Genomic DNA, 20,512 nt, shown 5'->3' on the forward strand with positions numbered 1-20,512 from the left:
TTCAATGTTTTGTCATCTGCCTTGGGTTCCTAGAAGGGTGCAATCACCTCATAAACATTCGCAAAAGGTCCTCGCTAGTTTATTCCCCCTCTCTTTCTGCTAATTCCCCCACAGTTACAGCATCTGGGGTAACAGCCTTTCCTCCCCCCCCCTTACATTGAAAAAGAGAGGTTTTTTAATACTCTACTTTTCTCTACCTAAGAGTCGTCCAATTGCCTTCCCTTCCTCTTCCCACAACAAGCACCTTGTGAGGGAGGTGGGTCTGAGAGAGCTCTGAGCGAACTGTGACTGACCTAAGGTTCCCCAGCAAGCTCCATGTGGAGCTGCGCCGGGAAAGACCGGCTGCTTCAGGCGCCAAAGCGCCCAACCCTAGAGTCCACCCCCCTTCACAACTACACCATGTTGCCAAACCGTTCAACAGTTGATTCTAAGTAACTTGTTTTGATCAAGGATTAATCCGGGAGAGTTGGGGGCAGTGAAACACTTTTCTTCCACTGATGATAACTCCAGAAGTTGCTCATGTTCAGACCTCATGGCCGGTGGCTTTAGGACAGATCCTCCTTAATACAATGTAAAACTGTATAGAAATTACGACTTGAACAGTTAACGATTGTCACCATTTCAGATGGCTTTATAAGGAGTTCGACAATTTGTGTTACATTGGTCTGGAACCTTCAGGAGTAGAATCAGGAAACCACATCTTCGGAATAAACCACGGAGAAAGGCCATGACTGGCAGGTGAACTTCCTAGAGGACAGTCTGAGGAAAGGCAATGCTGACTGAGATCTGTCTTGGGCTGATCCATCATGGCTCTTGTGTTTTCAAAAATGTTTCAGGGTAATGCAGCAGACGTTGAAGGTCTTTCAGAAATTAACTTCCTTGAGTGCTGATAATGGAGGCTCAGGCCTCTCCAGAGAGGAAAGATCTTCCATGGCAATGTTGTCATAACAGGGCGGCTGCCCCATGGGAACTGGGCAAAAGTATGGCTTGCTGATGACCTAAAGAAAACATTACCAAACGGTTCAATGCTACCCTTTCCTCTGTAAGGTTCCTCAGCACACCTCCCCCCTCCCCCCGCAGCCATTAGGAGATTGAAGTGGAGATTTTTGAAATCAGTGACCACCGTGCATGTCGAGCTCTTCACAATTCTTTCCTCTCCTGCAAGCAAGCTATACAGGAGACATGCAGTGTTGTGGAGGGGCAAGAAGGAGCAGGGAGATCTCGGTTCAAATCCCTACCCACACGCAAAACTTACAGGATGAATTAGGGCCAAAGACTCTCTCTGCTAAATTATCTCATGCGACGGTTGCAATGATCAAATCTTGTGCTGTGTCTGTGTGTAATGTCCCAACAAGTCAAAGCCAACTTATGGCAACATCATAAGGTTTTTAAGGCAGGAGGCAAACAGAGGTGGTTTGTTTATTTATTTATATTTATGTATGATGTTTATAGACCGCCCTCCCCTTGTGGCTCATTGCCCGCCTCCACACAGTGGCCGTGGCAGGGATAGAGAATCTGCTTGGCATTCAGAAGGTCCCAGGTTCAATCCCTGACATCTCTAGTTAAAAGGGTCAGGCAGTGTGAACGACCTCTGCCAGGACCCTGGAGAGCCTCTGTCAGTCCAAGTAAACAGTTCTGAGTTTGATGCACCCACGGTCTGACTCAGTAGAAGGCCGGTGTCTGTGTTTGTTCTTGGTACTCTCCCATGCAAAAACTAACCAAGGCCAACTGTGCTTGACTTTTGGGATATGCTTGGTGGAAAAGGAATTATTTTTAAAAAATATTCACATAACGTATCGGGTTGGCTTTTCTCCTAATACTACATTTTGAAAGAATTAACTCAGATGTTAATGGTTTTCCTATCAATGCCTTCCATTTTGTCATCAGCCATTTTTGTTGGCTCAGACTTGCTGAGAAATGACCACATTTTCTTCCTTGTCAAAACTCATCATCCAGTGGGTGGCATACAGCCAGCTTTTTCAACCAACCACACCCATTTCCTTTCTTCCCTGCAATCCCCTGTCTCACAAGGCATTTGTCCATGCAGCTCCAAGGGTTTGCACAAAGCAATTCTTGTGTAGAATGCTCCTCCCCCACACAAACACACACATGCAACATACACTTACCTCACTATAGGGTGGAGGGTCGCAGGCCTGGAGCTGTGGTGGAGCTATGTTTACAGGTGGGACAGAAGGTATAGATGGAATGGGTCGGTTCCTTGCTGGTCCTTGTGGTTGGGATGGTTCAGATTCCATGCACATTTTGTAACATTTCATACAAATCACCAAAAATATGGTAAAGCTCATGATTCCAAAGACGACTATAAAGAGACTGGGCAGAGAGAAAGAAAGGAGATTTTCACAACAGGCTTTCTCCTAGACCTATGAAGCTCCAACAAGAACATCCTCACCTGCTCTGTTCTTTCTACCTTGCCAGTAAGATATAATGATCAATATTCTCCATCACAAAGAGATCATTCATTTCCCTACCCTGTATTATACAAATGACCTATGGATCTAAGTGCCATCAAGTCACAGCGAACTTATGGCAGCCCCATAGGGCAGACTGTCCCAACCAAGGTTTCGTAAACCCTGTGGCTTCTTGATGGCCTTGGAAGGGTTTTCTGAATGGGTAGGAGCGAATTTTTAAAATTTATTCATGTAATGTGTTAATCTTTTATTTTGGTGATGACGTGATGCTTTTGTTGTTAGTGTTGAGAAAAAAAATGCATGTCTATACCTACACAGAGGAAATATCTCTATGCCAGATGTGCTCAAGCTGTTTGGATGCAGATCAACAAAGCCTCGGAATGTTCAGCTCCAGTGACTGCAGCAAGGCCTCATCCGATTAATCAAATTTAGCAGTCTTTGAGCATGTTATGAAAATGGCTCATGTTTTTTAAGTGAAAGCTGACATTTCCCAGGCATTTCGTTCTGCATCCAAGGCTAGCTCCTTTGGAGCACAGCTTTGGAAATAATGTGGAAATGTTAAGAATACAGACTACTTATTATGATAATGATGATGCAATAATATAGGAGTATAAAATATACAACAGTAGGATAATGATTATTATTAATAATGTCATGTTTTCTTTCTTTCTTTCTTTCTTTCTTTCTTTCTTTCTTTCTTTCTTTCTTTCTTTCAAAGTAATTAAATATAATACAATTTAAAATCTAAAATTTAGTTTTGAAATTCAACTAGTCTTCTTATAAAATATTAAGATGGAATTCTGGGGGGGGATATGGAGTATTTAAGGCAGGGTAGTCAAACTGCGGCCCTCCAGATGTCCATGGACTACAATTCCCATGAGCCCCTGCCAGCATTCTCCAGCATTCGCTGGCAGAGGCTCATGGGAATTGTAGTCCATGGACATCTGGAGGGCCACAGTTTGACTACCCCTGGTTAAGATGTTGCCTTCGGGTGGAATTTTGAGCAGGGAGGCCAGCATCTTCTCAGTGTTAACTGTGACCTCAACTGCATGCCTGAGGGAACTACTCTCTTGCAGGCCCTGTGGAGCTGATTAAGGTTCTACAGGACCCTGGTGTCATCTGGCAGAGCATTCGACCAAGCCAGGGCCAGGGATGAATTTTACCTCTTTGGGGATCTTGGTCACAAGATCTTAGTGCTCTTTGGGGAGCATACATTTTTGGGGAAGATGCTTGAAAGGGCTGTCGTGGACCAACTGCCAGCATTCTTGGAAGAAGCTGCAGTCTTAGACCCATCCCAGTCCGGTAGAAAGAGTGTTAGTAACCCTGATGGATGACCTCTGTTGCCAATTGGACCAGGGTCGGTCGGTGCTGCTCGTGTTATTAGACCTCCCAGCAGCGTTCGACACAGTCGACCATGAGCTTCTAGCTTGCTGATGCTGGGATTAGAGGGACAGCCCTTCAGTGGCTGATCTCGTTTCTTTGGGATCGCGGACAGAGGGTAACAATAGGTGAGAATGCATCAAACCGCCACCAGCTTGCGTGTAGAATCCCTCATGGAGCAGTTCTCTCTCCAATCCTATTCAACATCTTTATGCGTCCTCTTGCTCAACGGGTGCGGAAGTTTGGCCTGGGTTGTCGCCAGTATGCTGATGACACCCAGCTCTTCCTCCTAATGGATTCTCCCCCGGAAACATTAGCCAGCTGCCTGGAAGCTGTGATGAGGTGGCTCAAACAGAGTTGTCTGAAGCTCAACCAAAGACAGAGGTAGTGTGGCTGGGCAGAGAGGGTCCAAGCAAGGAAGCGCGCCTACCCAACCTGAATGGAGTGTAGCTATCAGTGGCTCACTCTGCCAGGATCCTGGGTGTGATTCTCGATACCTCCCCTCAATGGAGGCTCAGGTCATGAAAGTAACATGGCTGGCATTCTATCACTAGCTCCCTACTTAGCCCCGGAACACCTAGTCACCGTGATCCATGCGACAGTCACCTCTAGACTGGACTTCTGCAACTTGCTCTATGCAGGCCTGCCCTTAACCTTGACCTGGAAACTACACATTTGGCCCATCCTCCAACAGCCACACTGGTTTCCAGTCAAATTCCGGATTAGGCTTAATGTTCTGGTAATCACCTTTAAGGCCATACATGGTACCAGTGTACCTGAAAGACCGCCTTTCTGCCTACACCCTTCAAAGAGCTTTATGCTCCACTATCTCCAACCCCAAGGAAGCTCACTTGATCTCAACCAGGGCCTGAGCATTCTCCATCCTGGCCCCCACCTGGTGGAATGGGCTCCCAGAGGAGATCAGGGCCCAAATGGAAAGAGAACAATTCTGCAGGGCCTGCAAAAGAGAGCTCCTCCACCTGGCATTTGGTTGAGGTCAACCTGAAACAATCACCTTCCATTGGACCCCGAGCCTCCCTCCCATGAAATCCACCACCGATTCATCCAACCCACGGGGCTGTCAGCATGCTGTAGTTGAAGTTATGTTCTCACCATTGTTCTACTATTCTATTATATTGTTCTATTGTTATCATTGTATTGTTATAGTTTATAACTACTGAGTTATCTGCATTGTTTTCCCTGTTTTATGTAAACCATCCTAAGCCCCAGGGGAGGGCAGTTTATAAATATAATCTGTAACCGCTCTGGGAGCGGTATAAATAAAACACTAAGGGGGGTAGGGGGGGGCTGTGTCTGGGATGTGAAGGGGGACCATTGGTCCTTGCCCCCGTACTCATGCCTGCCAATTCGGCCCTCTGCTTGCCAATCCGGGGCCAAGGGGCCAATCAGCAGCCATACACAACGCAGCTGCTGATTGGCCCCTTGGCCCCAGACTGACGAATAGGGAGGCACGAAACACCTCCTGACCTCCCGACCCCCCGACCCCCCCCCTCACCTTTGCTGACTTCAGCCCACTACTGCCATTAGTGGCTGCCCGCTGACATGCCAGGTAGGTGGCCGGGCTGGGGCTGGGGCTGGGGCTGGGGCTGGGGCTGGGGCTGGGGCTGGGGCTGGGGCTGGGGCTGGGGCTGGGGCTGGGGCTGGGGCTGGGGCTGGGGCTGGGTCCGGGTGGGGGTGGGAGGGGGAGGAGGTGGGGGAGGGAAAGGGGGAGAGTGGGACAAGGGCTTCGGGGAGGGCAATGAAGACCGGCCGCCATGTCAGAGATGCATTGCCCGGGCTCCTTTGCCTTCCCTGAAGACTCCGAGCCAGCTGTGAAGGGGGCGGGGGGCGCAAAAGTTTTGGGGAGGGCGAAGGAGCCTGGCCGACATGTTGGAGACACGGCGCCCGGGCTCCTTTGTCTCCCCCGAAGCCTCCGAGCTGGCTGGGAAGGGGGGGCAAGGCTTTGGGGAGGGCGAAGGAGCCCAGCTGACGCGTCGGAGATGGGCTGGCCGGCCTCCTTTCCCTTCCCCGAAGCCTCGGAGGATGGGGGCGGGGGGAAAGGCAAAGAACAGACCAAGATCTCCTCCTTCTTCCGAAACTCCAGCCGCTCCTAGCACCCATTGCATTTCAGAGTGCAATGGGCTATATTTCTAGTAAATAAATAAATAATGTCTGTTGGAGGTTCAGCAGTTGAGTGAATCCTGCCCTTGTCATTCTCCCGCCACTGGCATGTCCAGACTTGATGACTAGTCCAGGCATGTCCAGACTAGTGATCTGACTCAGTCAAATGCCATCTCATGTGTTCATGTATCACAGCTAGAATTTCCACAGGTGAAACTTCCCTCATCACTGAAGTTCCATATTAGAGACATGTTAAGTCTTTGAAATTCTGAGCAATGTACAATATTTATCAGCCACAACAACCTGTTGGTGGGGGAAAAAACAACAACTTTGTCGCAGCTTGATTTCCATTAACTCTGTGCCCTGAGCTGGTATGTTCTGATTCAGCATTGACTTGGCCGATCCAATCCCTTGTTTGGTATGATCGATGCCACCATCCTCTGTTGAGACCACTGCTAGTAGAAATGCCCAGTATTTACTTACATTAAGAATGGTGAGTCTGAAATCTCAAGCATTTCCGTTTTTTTAAAACAGCAACTATCCAAAAAGCGGAAACCATAGATACACCTTGGAAAAGGAGAGAGACGAATGTGTGAGATAGAATATGAGACATCACAGGAACTCTTCAATGGGTGTGTAGACAGAGCTATGGAGAAACTGTTTGGGGGGGGGGTCTGTTGTTTGCTCCTTTCTCTTCCTTTATCCCGTCCATCCCGTGCCCTGCTAAGGCTTGGTGGACCCACTAGCATCACTGATGCATTTCTACATCTATCCATTGAGATTCATTCAACCTCAGGAACTTCAGGGTACTAACTCAGTCAATCCACTCTATTAAAGAAGGCTATATCTCCCAGCTGAAGTTGGTGTGGAACACCATGCAGATCCAAAGCAGCCAGGTTCTTCTATCCCAAATTGACCTTGTTGTTGCTGGTTGCCAAAAGTCAGCCTTGAACAGAAAAGACCTTAGAATCATAGTGCTGGAAAAGGACAAAAAGGCCACCCAGTTCAAATCTCTGCTCAATGCTGGATCATCCTAAAGTATCCCTGGCAAGTGTTTGTCCAGTCGCTGCTTGAAGACTGCCAATGAGGGGGAGCTCACCACCTTTCTAATCAACCGATTCCACTACTGAACTACTCGGACTGCAAAAAAAATTTTTTTTTTTAATCCCCTAATATCCAGCTGGCTCCTTTCTGCCCATAATTTAACCCTTATGAAAGCTGAAATGGCAGGCAGTGCCGGCTCATAGGGTAGCTCTATGCACAGGCGGCGGCAGCAGCAGTAGTGGTGGCAAAGACAGTGACAGACCCCGGGGGAGGAGGGCGACCAGAACAGCCTGGAACTCGTCTGGGACATCCTGAGGCCGTACGTTGCAGGACAATGAACTACAAAAGGGAAACGGACAATGACGTATTATGGGCAGCGGGTGGGATGGGCGGGGGGGCATGGGCCCATGGGGCACAGGGAAGGGCATGGGTACCCACGGGAAATCACGTGGGGGACCCCAGAGGGATACAGACAGTGCCCTCACAAGGGGCAGCCAGGGGCAGGCAGCAGACGATGCACCGGACGGACAACAGCAGCGGACTTGCACAGGCACGGGGGTGGGAAGGGAGTCAGGATGGGGGGGGGGGACAGAGAACCCACCACTGAGGGGGGACATGCAAAGGGGGGAGCATGGCACACCACACGCCCATTGCCATGGCTGCCACCATCACCACCAATCAGGAATGGGGGGAAGGCAGGGGAGGGGAGGGCAGCTGCACAGCACCGCAACCAAAGTGGGCCGGCACCTGAAATGAAGGCAATGGGTCAGAATACGGACAGGACCACGGAAAACAGATGATGGACACTGAGACGGACATGGGGAGGGGGGAGGAAAGGGAAACACACTGTGTAATGCAATGAGGCGGAATGTTGACACCAACTATGTAAAATCATAGAAAGGCTCCCAATAAACACTTGGGGGAAGGAGGACAGGAGACACGGGACAGGGGCGGCGAGGCAGAGGGGCTAGCCCCACCCAAAGTCCCCTTAACCCTAACCCTAGCCCTAAAAAAAAAATTCCTGTGGCATATCCTCGAACCGCTGCTGAGCCTTCAGCTTGGCCTTGTGGCTGCCAGGTACCGATTCTGGCTGCCAGGTACCTCCAGAAGGCTCGGTGTGCCCCCATAGTGGCCAGCACGGTGACTGCCGTGCGCTGCCACTGCTGTTAGGACTTCTCTGGCTGCTGGGGCCCTTCTGGTGCTGTCCGGGTCACCATAGCAGTGCTGTGGGAGTGGCCCTGCACTGTCCTTGGTCCCCTGTCACCTGGCCACTGCCATCCAGAAGGGTGGAGGGGTGGGGGGGCTCCATTGGCAGGGGCTGTCACACCCTGGGGCCCGTGGCACCCTTACCATGGCTGCTCGAGGGTCCCTGGCACATGCTTGCCTGTCAGAAGTTCCCGTGGTGTCCTGATGGTGCGGGGGTCCACCTGCTTCCCCGGGAGCTGTTTGACTTTCTCCCCTGGGGCCCAACTCAGTGCTTGGAGAGCCTGGGCCCCCATCTGGGTGTCATGGTGCTGTGGTGCAGTCGCTGGGGCTCCCTCCTTGAGACAGTGGGGGGAAGTCCGTGGCATCAAAGTGTTAGCTGTCTGCTGCCCCCGTGCTTTCCGCGTTGCCAGGAGGGCAAGGGGCTGTGGGGCTTGGCCTCTGCCTGCCCGCCTCCATCATGTTTTGCGCCGACTTTGGCTGCCTGCCTGGTCTTCCGGGTGTCCTGCCTGCGTCTTCTGTGCTAGCACCGTTTTATGGAGCTTTACTGTGATTTTCCCACTCTCTGTTACAGTTTCCCCCTCTGTAGGGTGCCCTCCCCCAGTACTGGGGGTCCCCTTCTGATTCATGGACCAGTGCCAGCTTCTTGCAGCGCCTATAGCCCACTGCCACTACATTTTCTTGCCTCTCCCACCAGGTAACACTGTCTACTGTCCGCTGCAGCCGGTGTTGTCGGGCTGGACAGTTATTTGCTGTGTCCCTGTTTACGAATTCCAAAGTTTGCCACAACTCCTCTCCTCCTGGGCTATTCTCCTCCATTGTTATAGTCCCTTGATGTTGTGGCACCCCCTCCTCCACTCTGGTCCCCCTTTTTCGGGCTGTTTGTTTGGTTTTTTCCCCCAAACTCACGGACGCTGGCAGAGCTCCCTCACCACACATCTGCTCTCCTCCATGATGAGGGTTAGGGCTAGAGTTAGGGCTAGGGGTAGGGCACAGACAAATAATCAGATACTGTGCTGCCCTAGCCGGGCACACCCAATGACAGTCCAAATAGCTACACCCTCAGCCAGTAAGCCATGCCCAATTCACAAACCAAGCACAGAGTCCAAGTTCAGGTCTTAACACCAGTTGGTCAGTCAGTCAGATCAAAGTCCAGGGGAGAGCCGGGGGAGTAGTCCACTAGCTATCCGAAGTCGGGAACTGGGGAGTCAGGGTCACAGCCAGAACGAAGTCCAATTACCATAAATATAATAATAAATAAATAGTCGTTATCCAAGAAGCCATGGCAGAAGTCAGGAGACCAGAGATCAGTCGGGCAGAGCTTTGCTGAAGCAAGGGCAGGTCAGGAACCAGAGTCAAGTTGGCAGGTGGGCTTGTGCAGAGGTTGCACCCACGCTGAGAGCCCTTTCTGCCTTGCTTAACTGCAGCCTGTCTACGGAGTTAATTGGCTACACCTGGGGACTCCATCTTCCTGCATCACAGCAGCCTCAGCTGGGCCCCATCTAGTTTGACAGCTCTGTCAAATCATCCTGCCACATCCCATCATGAACAGCCTCGCAAACTGAAAGTCATGGTTTCTTTAACTGAGTCCCTGCATCTCTTGTTGGGTCTTCCTTTTTTTCCAGCTTCCCTCAACGTTTTCCTAGTATTTTTGTCCTCTGCAGTGACTCTCATCTTCTCATAATGTGACCGGAGTATTTGGTTTAGTCACTTTAGCTTCTAGGGAAGAGTTCAGCCTTTATTTAGGACATGGACAAAATGGAGAGGGGTCAGAGGAGAACACCGAGGATGATCTGGGGCCTGGGGGCCAAGCCCTAGGAGGACAGGCTGGGGGGCTTGGGAATGTTCAGCTTGGGGAGGAGGAGCTTGAGAGGGGACCTGATTGCTCTCTTGAAGTATTTGAAAGGCTGTCTCTTGGAGGGTAGGGAAAGGTTCCTGTTGGCAGTAGAGGATTATCTGATGTAATGGGTTTAAACTACATGGAGAATGATATTGGCTTAGATATCAGGAGAAAATGTTTCACAGTCAGAGTAGTTCAGCAGTAGAATTGACTGCCAAAGGAGGAGGTGAGCTCCCGCTCATTGGCGGTCTTCAAGCAGCGGCTGGACAGATCCTTATCCTGGATGCTTGAGGCTGATCCTACATTAAGCAGGGGGTTGGGCTAGATGGCTTGTATAGACCCAATGCTATTATTCTATTATCTAGAACTATTTTACTTTTATTCTTGGTGATCCACGGTATCGGTAAAATGCTCCTTTGACACATATTTTAAAGGAATCTACTTAGAATCACAGAATCGTAGAATCATAGAGTTAGAAGGGACCTCAAGGGTCATCTAGCCCAATTCCCTGCCCAATGCAGGAAGTCACAACTATCTGCCCACCTACAGTGACCCCAATACTTACTTCCCATCAGGTTTCTTAATTCATGGGGGGACGAGGAGGGCACCAATAATGCACGTGGTCCTTCTTTTGAGGAGGACTAAGCAAGTAGAAATCATTATACCCTCCGTCTCCAGCCAGATCATGGCAAGGGATGGAATGGAGTCAATTTGGAAGGGAAGGAGAAGTCTATTGGTTGCCAATAGGAGTCATGTGGGCCAGTGTCTCGAAGGAACATTAGGCAAGGGGATCTTGATCCATTTTAAATAAAAATGGACTGTGCAGTTGAGGAAAACTAAATTCTGCTTCCCCCACCACCACCACTTACTGTGCTACACTTCAGGGCTTTAAGCATTTTTCTCTGAGCCTGGTTCTGGTACAGCAGGTAATCCAGGTTAGATGTATAAATATGAGGCTGTCAGCCTTCAAGGGGTATATGGTTCAAAAGTAAACAGAATAATGTAAAAAGTTAACGATACGTGGAGGCTTGCATGTACAGCGTATTTAATATATATCAGTAGAACACAATGAGTCACAAAGATATATAATAATAAATCACAATAACAGCTGTCAAAATAACCCAAAGTCCACTGACTCTCAAATAAGTTCACTCACTCACTGCAGGAAAAACCTTCACCAGATTCACCCAGTGTAGGCTGTCTTTTCCCTGCCTTGTGGAAAATTTCCATTGGGTTACAATGCCAATTTGGGCTGGAGCAAACATGCCCCTAAAATAAGAATCCTAATATAGACTAAACAAGGACCTACAGAAGTCCTGGGTATATTTTTCTGTTCCATGTATTGTCATCCAGTGTGCATTAGAATAACATCTTCTTATCTTCAGATTAGTCTGGAAGAGCACAGCTTTGCACAGGATATTTTAACACATGCTGTAGTCACGAGATCTGGAACTGGCAACCCTAAGTATAAATGTTTAAAGCCACAGCATGCAGTAAGGTAAGAGGGGAGTGGCAGGTTTAGGTCTTAGGGGCATACGAAGAGCCCTGCTGGAGCCATCTAAGTCCAGCATTCTGTTTCTCACCGTGGCCAGCTGGTTACTCTGGAGGGCCAAGAAATAGAGCATAGAGGTCAAGGCCTTCCCCTTGTATTCAGAGAGTAAGGTTTTCCTTACTCACCATGGATAGCAGCCCACTGGTGGCCCTTTCCTCCATGACTTTGTCCATCCTATGGCCATCATTTCATCCACTGGCAGTAAATTCCACTAATTAACCACTAATTGAGTAAAGAAGTATTTCCTTTGCTCACCCCCCCTTCCCCCAATCTATTGCTCATTCAGTTTATTGGGTGCTCTTTGAGTTGCAGTAATTTGGGAGGGAGAAAAAAGTTCCTTTATTCACATGCACACTCCTGTACAAAATGAGGTGTCTTTCGATCCATTTTCACAAAACTAGGAGTATCCCTAATCAAACGTGCATCCCTAATCACATCTGGCTTCATTAACATAAAGCATCAGCAGAGATTAAGCTGCAGGAAAGATCCCCCCCCCACACACACACACTCTGTTTGTAAGTTCTGACACTGTTGTTACATACTCTCACTTCAATAACCTTTTCATAAGACTTCCTGACCCTGTTCTCAACTGGGACCTGAATCTTTCCTCTTGGAGCCTTTACTCATGATGCAACATCATGGACCTCAGGGAATCCTTCTAGTATTACTGAACACCAGTCAAAAAAGAACTTACAAGTGGTTTCCTCAATAATCGATGAACAGTGAAACCTAGAGAGAGACAGAGACAGAGACAGAGAGATTCAGTGTGAATGACTGGAAAAGAGGAGCAGACTGATTATGCATGGGGGGAAAAGGCCAGGCCTGCGCCTGCATGACATTAGGGCACATCCCCACTTATGCATGATGTTACCACTGGCCTGGCCCCCTCCTGGCCCTGGTCCACTTTAGGGCTTCTGATGCCCTGTGTGGGTGCTATTGGCAGCTATGCTGGGCCACGCCCATGCACACATAGCGGGAACACAAAATGCCCCGTTCGGCTCCATGCACTTCATAGCGCAGCAGAGTCAAACGGGGTGTTTTTACACCCCCATGATGGTGGGATAGCATTGTGCCGCATCCCATCTTCATGCTGTGAACCCCCCCCCCCCCAGCCACAGTAAGGCATGACAGACCCTTTCTGCCCCAGAGTTGTGCATGCGAACGCACAACTCTGGGGCTGACCATGTGTTGGGGGATTTCTTCCCCCGTTAGTACACAGGAAGCAGAGGGGTATGCTACCCCACTGCACAATCAGTCTCAGAAAGGTTATTGGAAGGGCATTTCTAAACTTAACATCTTGCCCCTCAACCACTCCAATTTAATTTACCTCCCAGAGGAGCAGGACTGTAAACAACAAAATTCTGAAAGAGCTGGATTTAAGGAAGGGATGTTCACCTGTGACTTACACAGAATGCGGAAAGTTGCTAGGCCAGACCTAAGCTAGAATGAGGGGGCAGAAGCCTGTCATGCTGGAAAGAATTGTGGTAGGTTACATTTTTGAATGCTGCCTCCACTGGAAAAGTCTCCACATGGGGCAGGGATGCTCCGTATTTTTGTGCTTGGGAGGCAACAGTGGGAAGGCTTCTGGAGTTCTGGCCCCACTAGTAGACCTCTTGATGGCTCCTGCGTTTTGGCCACTGTGGGACAAGGAGTGTTGGACTGGATGGTCCATTGCAGGGGTAGTCAACCTATGGTCCTCCAGATGTCCATGTCCAAATGCTGGTAGGGGCTCATGGGAATTGTAGTCCACGGACATCTGGAGGACCACAGGTTGACTATCACTGGTCCATTGGACTGATCCAACATGGCTTCTCTTATATTCTTATGTTTTCCCTGGAAATAAAGAGCCATAATATATCTAGAATAAATGTTCTATCCTTCCTCATAACTTCAGTAAATGTTTCATATTTGAAACTCCCCAAAATCAAAACTGGCCCATTAGAAGTTAATTGGCCTCCAGAATTTAATTAGCATAAGGCCATCAGAAGTTAATTAGTCTTAGAGTTCAAATACTAAAGTATGAGCACCCCATCCAAAATTCAGATTCTCTAGTCACATCATGAATCTGAGATTCTTCAGCCCCAGATTGACCTGGCATAATTTGAATATATGTAAATGTTTATTTCCGCTTTAATTGCAATTACCCCAGGCTCTTTTGAACTAGTCATAATGAGAGGAGGTGCCTCATCCTCTCCCTTTGGGCTGTTGCTGATCTCCCACTGTAAAAATATCTCACAATGATTTTGGAAGAAAATATCCTAACTGTAGCTTAAGCTCATAGCTCCCCCACCGTTCCTCACCCTGTATCTGCAGGAGATGGGGAAAAGAAACCATACGTCCATCTTAGAATCTTCCCAGCTTCATCTTGCCCAGGCCAACCCCCCACCATTTATTTCAGACTCTTACCTCCTGGAGCAAAATGACGATGTAAATCAAAGGATTTCTGTATGGATTAACCATGATGTTGCCATTCTTCTCTAGTTGCTCAGGAGCCTCTGCTGTCTTCGACTTAGATATTGGAGAAAGGCTTTATCTCACTCATTGGCCTCTGGACTTTGCCCAGCAAGAGATTAGGGCTGGGAAATGTGCACAGTTCTGCTGTTCTTATAGAGACGTCACCACCAGGAAGCTATCTGACATAGCAGGTATAGCAAGGTGCTGATACAGACAGCATGCAATTTATAGAAACTCCATGGACAGGGGTTTCAAACCTGCTGGGCATCTGGCTTTGGGGAGGGGAGGGGAAGAATTCCACATATTTTCTCGTGTGAGACAAAAATTACGTCATTTACGACCAAAAATCTTTTAATATGGAAAAAGTAAAAGAAAAAAAAAACATTAATGCAGGGTCAATAGCTGACAGGCAGAGAAACAGGCAATGCGGTGGACCTGACACAAAAAACTTTTCTGGAGGAAGCAAGGAGAGGGTGCGAAGGGGAAATGATGACCCCGGCTGGACTGCACAAGAATGCTCTACTGGGATGCCTCGAGGACACACTTGTGGCCACTTTCACACATGCGGAAGTATTCCATTTCAATCACAGAATCATAGAATCACAGAATCATAGAGTTGGAAGGGCCATACAGGCCATCTAGTCCAACGCCCTGCTCAACGCAGGATCAGCCCTAAGCATCCTAAAGCATCCAAGAAAAGTGTGTATCCAGCCTTTGCTTGAAGAATCCACTTCATCAGTCCTTTGCAAGTGGAATTTGGCAATTGACAAAGGAAAATCCAGGTGCAAAGTACATAGGACAGGCTTTCTCAGCTACCACGAGTCTATGGAAAGTGGTGGGATAGAAATCGAATCAATCAATCAATCAATCAATCAATCAATCAATCAATCAATCAATCTATCTATCTATCTATCTATCTATCTATCTATCTATCTATCTATCTATCTATCTATCTATCTATCTATCTATCTATCTATCTATCTATCTATCTATCTATCTATCTATCTATCTATCTTGACAGTCCTGGAAGGGTTTGCCAAATGGGTAGGAGTTAATTTTTAATATATTTTAAAGCGTGTTAAACATTTATCAGGAATGATGAATTTAGACAACGATGGGCTGGAAGGCGGGAGGGGGAGGGGCCCTGGGTGGGCGTGTCCACAGCTCTGCTTCCCAACCACACCCTGCTCAATCATACCTCTCCTGGGGTTTCTCAAATCCTGAAGAATGTATTCAGCAATAGTGCAGCACAATATATCAGTAACAATTACCACACAACATGAATAACAATGGTGGGGAGAACAAATTTTCAGTCATGAAAGGGTGTCTGGGGGGGGGCAGCAGATGTTCTGATTCGGTTGGCCTCAAGCGAATGCCTGGTGGAAGAGCTCCCTCTTGCAGGCCCTGCGGAATTGTGGAAGTTTGGGCAGGGCTCTGATCTCCTCAGGGAGCTCGTTCCACCAGGTGGGGGCCAGGACCGAGAAGGCTCTGGCCCTTGTTGAGGAGTGACATGCTTCTCTGGGGCCAGGGATCCGCAGCCAGTTGGAGGTGGCATAGCGTAGGACTCCTTTGGGTTATAGGAAGGGAGTCAGTCTCAAATACTGGGCCCACTATTTAATAAATAAAAGAATTTGGCAGCAATGGCTCAGTGCCAAAGCCTGTTTTCCAGGAGTGCTTCTGAGCATGTGCAGAGGGCCTTTCCTCGGCCACAGCCTTGACCCAAAGCAGATTCACCGAAGGGTCTTCAGGTCCTATGCAATCTATGCAAGCCTTGAATCCCAACACTTCGGTTTCCTCCAGTGAATCCCTGCTGCAGTTGGCCCCTCTCGAGCCTTAATGATGGGATAAAACTCCACGGTAAATGCAGTGAGCCAAGACTAATAAAGGAACCTCAACATTTGACGAGTACACAAGATCAGCCACAAGATGTCAGCGTAAGCTTTGCCACAGATAGCTGTATGGCCTTTTAAAGGCCCCTTCCAGACGATGAAGGAGATTTTGACACACCTGCATTTTAACCTGTGCATAGGACTCCTTCCAACTCCTTTTCAGTAGCTGGTGCAGAATACCCTCTAGCTGTGCAACATTCATTCATGTATTCATGGATCCTGGTCAGGCCGTGGCTTGGTGGTGCAGGGATTCCTGCAGAAGGCCTGGTCTCCACTGAACGTGATCAGATAAACAGGCAATGTGGAAGATCTCTGAAATCCTGGAAAGACACACCACGAGTGAGTGTACACCGGCCTTTCCCAACTTTTTTACCATTGAGAAACCCCTAAAACAGGGGTAGTCAAACTGCGGCCTTCCAGATGTCCATGGACTACAACTCCCATGAGCCCCTGCCAGCGAATGCTGGCAGGGGCTCATGGGAATTGTAGTCCATGGACATCTGGAAGGCCGCAGTTTGATACCCCTGCCCTAAAACATTCTTCAGGCTTCGAGAAACCCCAGAAGGGGCACGATGGTAGAGAATATGGTTGAGAGGCATAACGCACCCACCTGAGGCCCCTCCCCTTCCCACCTACTCCAGGCCCATCATTGGTCATTTGGGGAGGGGAGCAGGTCAATATGACCATATAGGATTATATCACACGATAAAGGTTTAACTTTTCTAAAATTAAAAAATTATTAACTCCCACCCATTTGGAATGGCCTTCCAGGGTCATCCAGAAACCCCCATTGAGAAAGCCTGGTCCGCCCCCATCTGGTCTTAATGGGCTTCAGATAAGGAAGCATCACGCAACCATTTGTTTAAGAGTGGGGCCATGGATAGGAATGTAAGAAGAGCCCTGCTGGATGAGATCAGTAGTCCATCTAGTCCAGCGGCCAAGCAGTTCCTCTGACCCAGCAAGGTGCTTTCAAGGCAAGTGTCAAGCAGAGGTGCTTTGCCTTTGCTTTCCCCTGCAGAATGTTCCTTGGAGATGAGCCTCTTTTACTGTCTACTGTAACATATACTTAAGCGCTGGTCCATCTAGTCTAGCATCCTGTCTCACACAGAGACTGTCTAACCCATTCCTGTGGACGACCAACAACAGGGCAGAGGTCGAGGCCATTCCCTGACGTGGCCTCCTGGCTCTGGGATGCAGAGGCTTGGGGCCTCTGTGTCGTTGAGATTCTCCTCAGTCACCAGGGCTAGCAGCCACGGATACCTTTTCCGCACGACGACTAAGGGCCGGGCCAGCGCTCTTCTGGCTGTGGGCCTAGTCCCTGCTTCCAGATGACATTGATGCCAGGCTGGGGCCAGCAGGACTGACTCGACTCGGGCCCTCGGTTGCCCCATGGCAAGGGAACGCAAATTCTTCCCGCATTCCCTTCCTTGCTGCAGGAGCCCTTGGGGCCTGTGTTGAGCCAGGCCCATCTGGCAGGAAACAGTCAGAGCATCCAAACCCTGCTCCTTCCCTGACCTACGGCATCCTGGAAGAGACAAAAAATGCCCCAGTCAGCTCTGCATCACTGCAAAGTAGAGCCTCCTGGGGTATTTATTTTATTTTATTGAAAATAAAAAACCCCACAAAAGTGGCAGACTTCACCCCAGCTGCCTCATCTGGAGGCACTAATCCGAGGTGGACTAGGTCTGGCGGAGAAAATTCTCCCTCCTCTGGATCCGAGAAGAGGCCGGGCAAACACCTGGCGGCACCTTCAGTGCACCTTAGAAGTAGATTTTCCTGTTCTGCACAGGAAAATCCAGCTGCAAAAGCAGATTGAAAGTGCATTATTCTCCATGTGCAGAATGACTAGACTACCTGAACCCATAGAAGCCACTCTCCTTGCTAGGAGTCTGTCGTCATCCTCGGGGAGGGAAACCCCCTCCTCCCTCTGCGAACAGCTGATCAAAGTGGGGACTCTTTCACCTTGCATCTCCTCCCTTTCTCCTCACGCAGCTGCCTTCCTGCCACTGGTTGTGGCTCCAGCTTGGGCGCTACAGGTTTAACTCAGTGTCCAAAGCCTGTTGGAGCTCACACCATGGTGTCTCATCGCCGCAGCCTGTGCCCATCCCTGGGCATCCCTGGTCACTCCTCAGGCCACCTTCAGCCAGGCAATCTCAGTGAGCTCTCCAGAAGTGCCAGCGGTCCTCACAGCATCCAATGGACCGGAAGATGAGGACCACCGCTATCTCCTCCACAATGAGGGTTCTGCTTTCAGGGAGGCACCATCCTAGTTGCACTGTATTCCGACCCACTCAGGTCTCTGGGCTCTCCGGCAGACAAACGGGATCCTGGGTGAAAAGTTGGTTGTGGGGAGTTCACAGGACCATACAGGCTCAACGATAGCTGTTGGTGGGGTCTGAGGCTTGGCTAGGACCCTCATTGACCCACCCACTGTAGCACACAACATGCCAGTATACTCGCCTGACCTCCTGGGTCTTGATTATCTCCAGGTCCCACCTGGAGGGTGGCATCCCTGAGCCTTAGTGTGTGTGAGATTCCCCAGCTCCCCTCCGCCTATCCAGTGGGACTGATGTCTGGTGCTGTGATAAGCTGTAATAGTTGTTGATGATCCCCAGGTCCCACCTGGAGATTGGTGTCCCCCTATCCTAGTCCTCTTGGTTGCTTTTGCTTTGTTAAGCTTCTCCCCCACCTGTTTTGTTAAGCTTCTCATTTCCAGTATAGCTGCGGGCGCCTCTCTTCAAAAGAACTCCAAAGTTTCAAAAAGATTGGATCAGGGGGTCTAATCCTAGGGGCACCCAAAGGGGATGCCCCCATCCAACCTCAGTTATTGAAAATGACAAAACAAGACCAATGAATCTGTTTCTATTCCGAACATGGAAACCCCTGGAATTGGACCCCCTGGTCCAATCTTTTTGAAACTTTGGGGTTCTTTTGAGGAAAAGCTCCTGCAGCTACAATGAATGTTTGGAGCCTCTATCACAAACTTCCCCACTCCAGGCCTCAGAGAAGATAGAAATAGGAACATTCCCATAGATTTTAATGGTGCCATTGACTTTAATGGTCCAATTTCCCCCCTTTCTAGACATATTCAGGCCAATCTCACCAGATCTCAGAATCTAAGTGGCTGTGGCCAGTATTTGGATGGGAGACCACCAATAACGTCCATAGAGTTGGAAGGGGCCATACAGGCCATGTAGTCAATGCAGGATCAGCCTGAAGCATCCAGGATGATCTGTCCAGCTGCTGCTTGAAGACCACCAGTGAGGGGGAGCTCACCACCTCCTCTGGCAGTCAATTCTACTGCTGAACTATTCTGTGAATTTTTTTTCCTGACACCTAGCCGATATCGTTCTATATGTAGTTTAAACCCATTACTGCGCGTCCTTTCCTCTGCAACCAACAGGAATCGTTCCCTGCCCTCTCTTAAGTGACAACCTTTCAATTACCTAAAGACAGCAAAGAGGTACCCTCTCAGCCACCTCTTCTTCAGGCTGAACATTCCCAAGTCCTCATGAGGCTTTGTCCCCTGGCCCTAGATCACTCTCATTGCTCTCCTGTAAACTTTCTCAATTTTGTCCATGCCCCTTTTGAAGTGAGGCCTCCAGAACTCCAGGTAGGATCTGACCAATGTGGTATACAGACAGACTATGACAACTTGTGGTTCTGATGTGATTAGCCTTCTTTACCAGGGTCATGATGCAAAGGCAGGCAATGGCAGACCCTCTCTGAATGTCTCTTGCATTGGAAACCCCATGGGATTTCCATAAGTCAATGGCAAAAACGACAACAAAGGGTCACCGTGGCTGATGTTCTAAGAGGCAGTTTTGACCCCAGGGCAGTGAGGGAGGAGAGGAAGAATCCTCTAAGGACTGGGAAACCTTGGGCTGAAGGCAGAGCAGGGGAGAACACTGAGAAGCAGATATTGCTTGGCATGCAGACGTTCCTGGGTTCAGACTCCCAAATCTCCAGTTTAAAAGGTAGGCAAATGATGTGAAAGACTTTCAGCTGTGACCCTGGTGAGCCAGAGTAGACAGTAGTGACTATGATGGGCCAATGATCTGACTGAGTAAAAGATGGCTTCATATGTTCATGTTATTTTAGCATGGTGATATTTTCTCTCTCTCTCTCTCTCTCTCTCTCTCTCTCTCTCTCTCTCTCTCTCTCTCTCTCTGATGTTTACCACGCAGACACCATCTCTCTCTGTCTCTCTCTCTGTCTCTGTCTCTCTATCTATCTCTGTCTCTGTCTGTCTCTCTCTCTGTCTCTCTCTCTGTCTGTCTGTCTGTCTCTATCTATCTCTGTCTCTGTCTGTCTCTGTCTCTCTCTCTCTCTCTGTCTCTCTCTCTATCTCTGTCTCTGTCTCTCTCTGTCTCTCTCTCTCTCTCTGTCTGTCTGTCTCTCTCTGTCTGTCTCTCTCTCTGTCTGTCTGTCTGTCTGTCTCTCTCTCTCTCTCTATCATCTATCTATCTATCTATCTATCTATCTATCTATCTATCTATCTATCTATCTATCTTGAACTGGGGCAGGTTGCCTGCCTCTTCCTGCTCCCACATGAGGAAGCATTTGGCCCGGTTCACCTTGTCACTCTGGATTTGTGCTG

The 20,512-nt window shown here is 49.0% G+C and overlaps 1 long non-coding RNA gene across 1 annotated transcript; it reads right to left on the minus strand.

Annotated features, from left to right (window-relative positions):
* Positions 1-603: 603 nt before the first annotated feature.
* LOC143826203 (uncharacterized) lies at positions 604-14,122 on the minus strand. The gene is made up of 5 exons (XR_013227030.1): positions 13,976-14,122; positions 12,264-12,298; positions 6,414-6,497; positions 2,127-2,331; positions 604-998 (listed from the first exon to the last, which is right to left on the minus strand). It is a non-coding gene; the product is annotated as an uncharacterized LOC143826203 (long non-coding RNA).
* Between the last annotated feature and the right edge of the window lie 6,390 nt (positions 14,123-20,512).

The sequence above is a fragment of the Paroedura picta genome, chromosome 16 (assembly GCF_049243985.1).
Source record: "Paroedura picta isolate Pp20150507F chromosome 16, Ppicta_v3.0, whole genome shotgun sequence".
NCBI lineage: Eukaryota > Metazoa > Chordata > Lepidosauria > Squamata > Gekkonidae > Paroedura > Paroedura picta.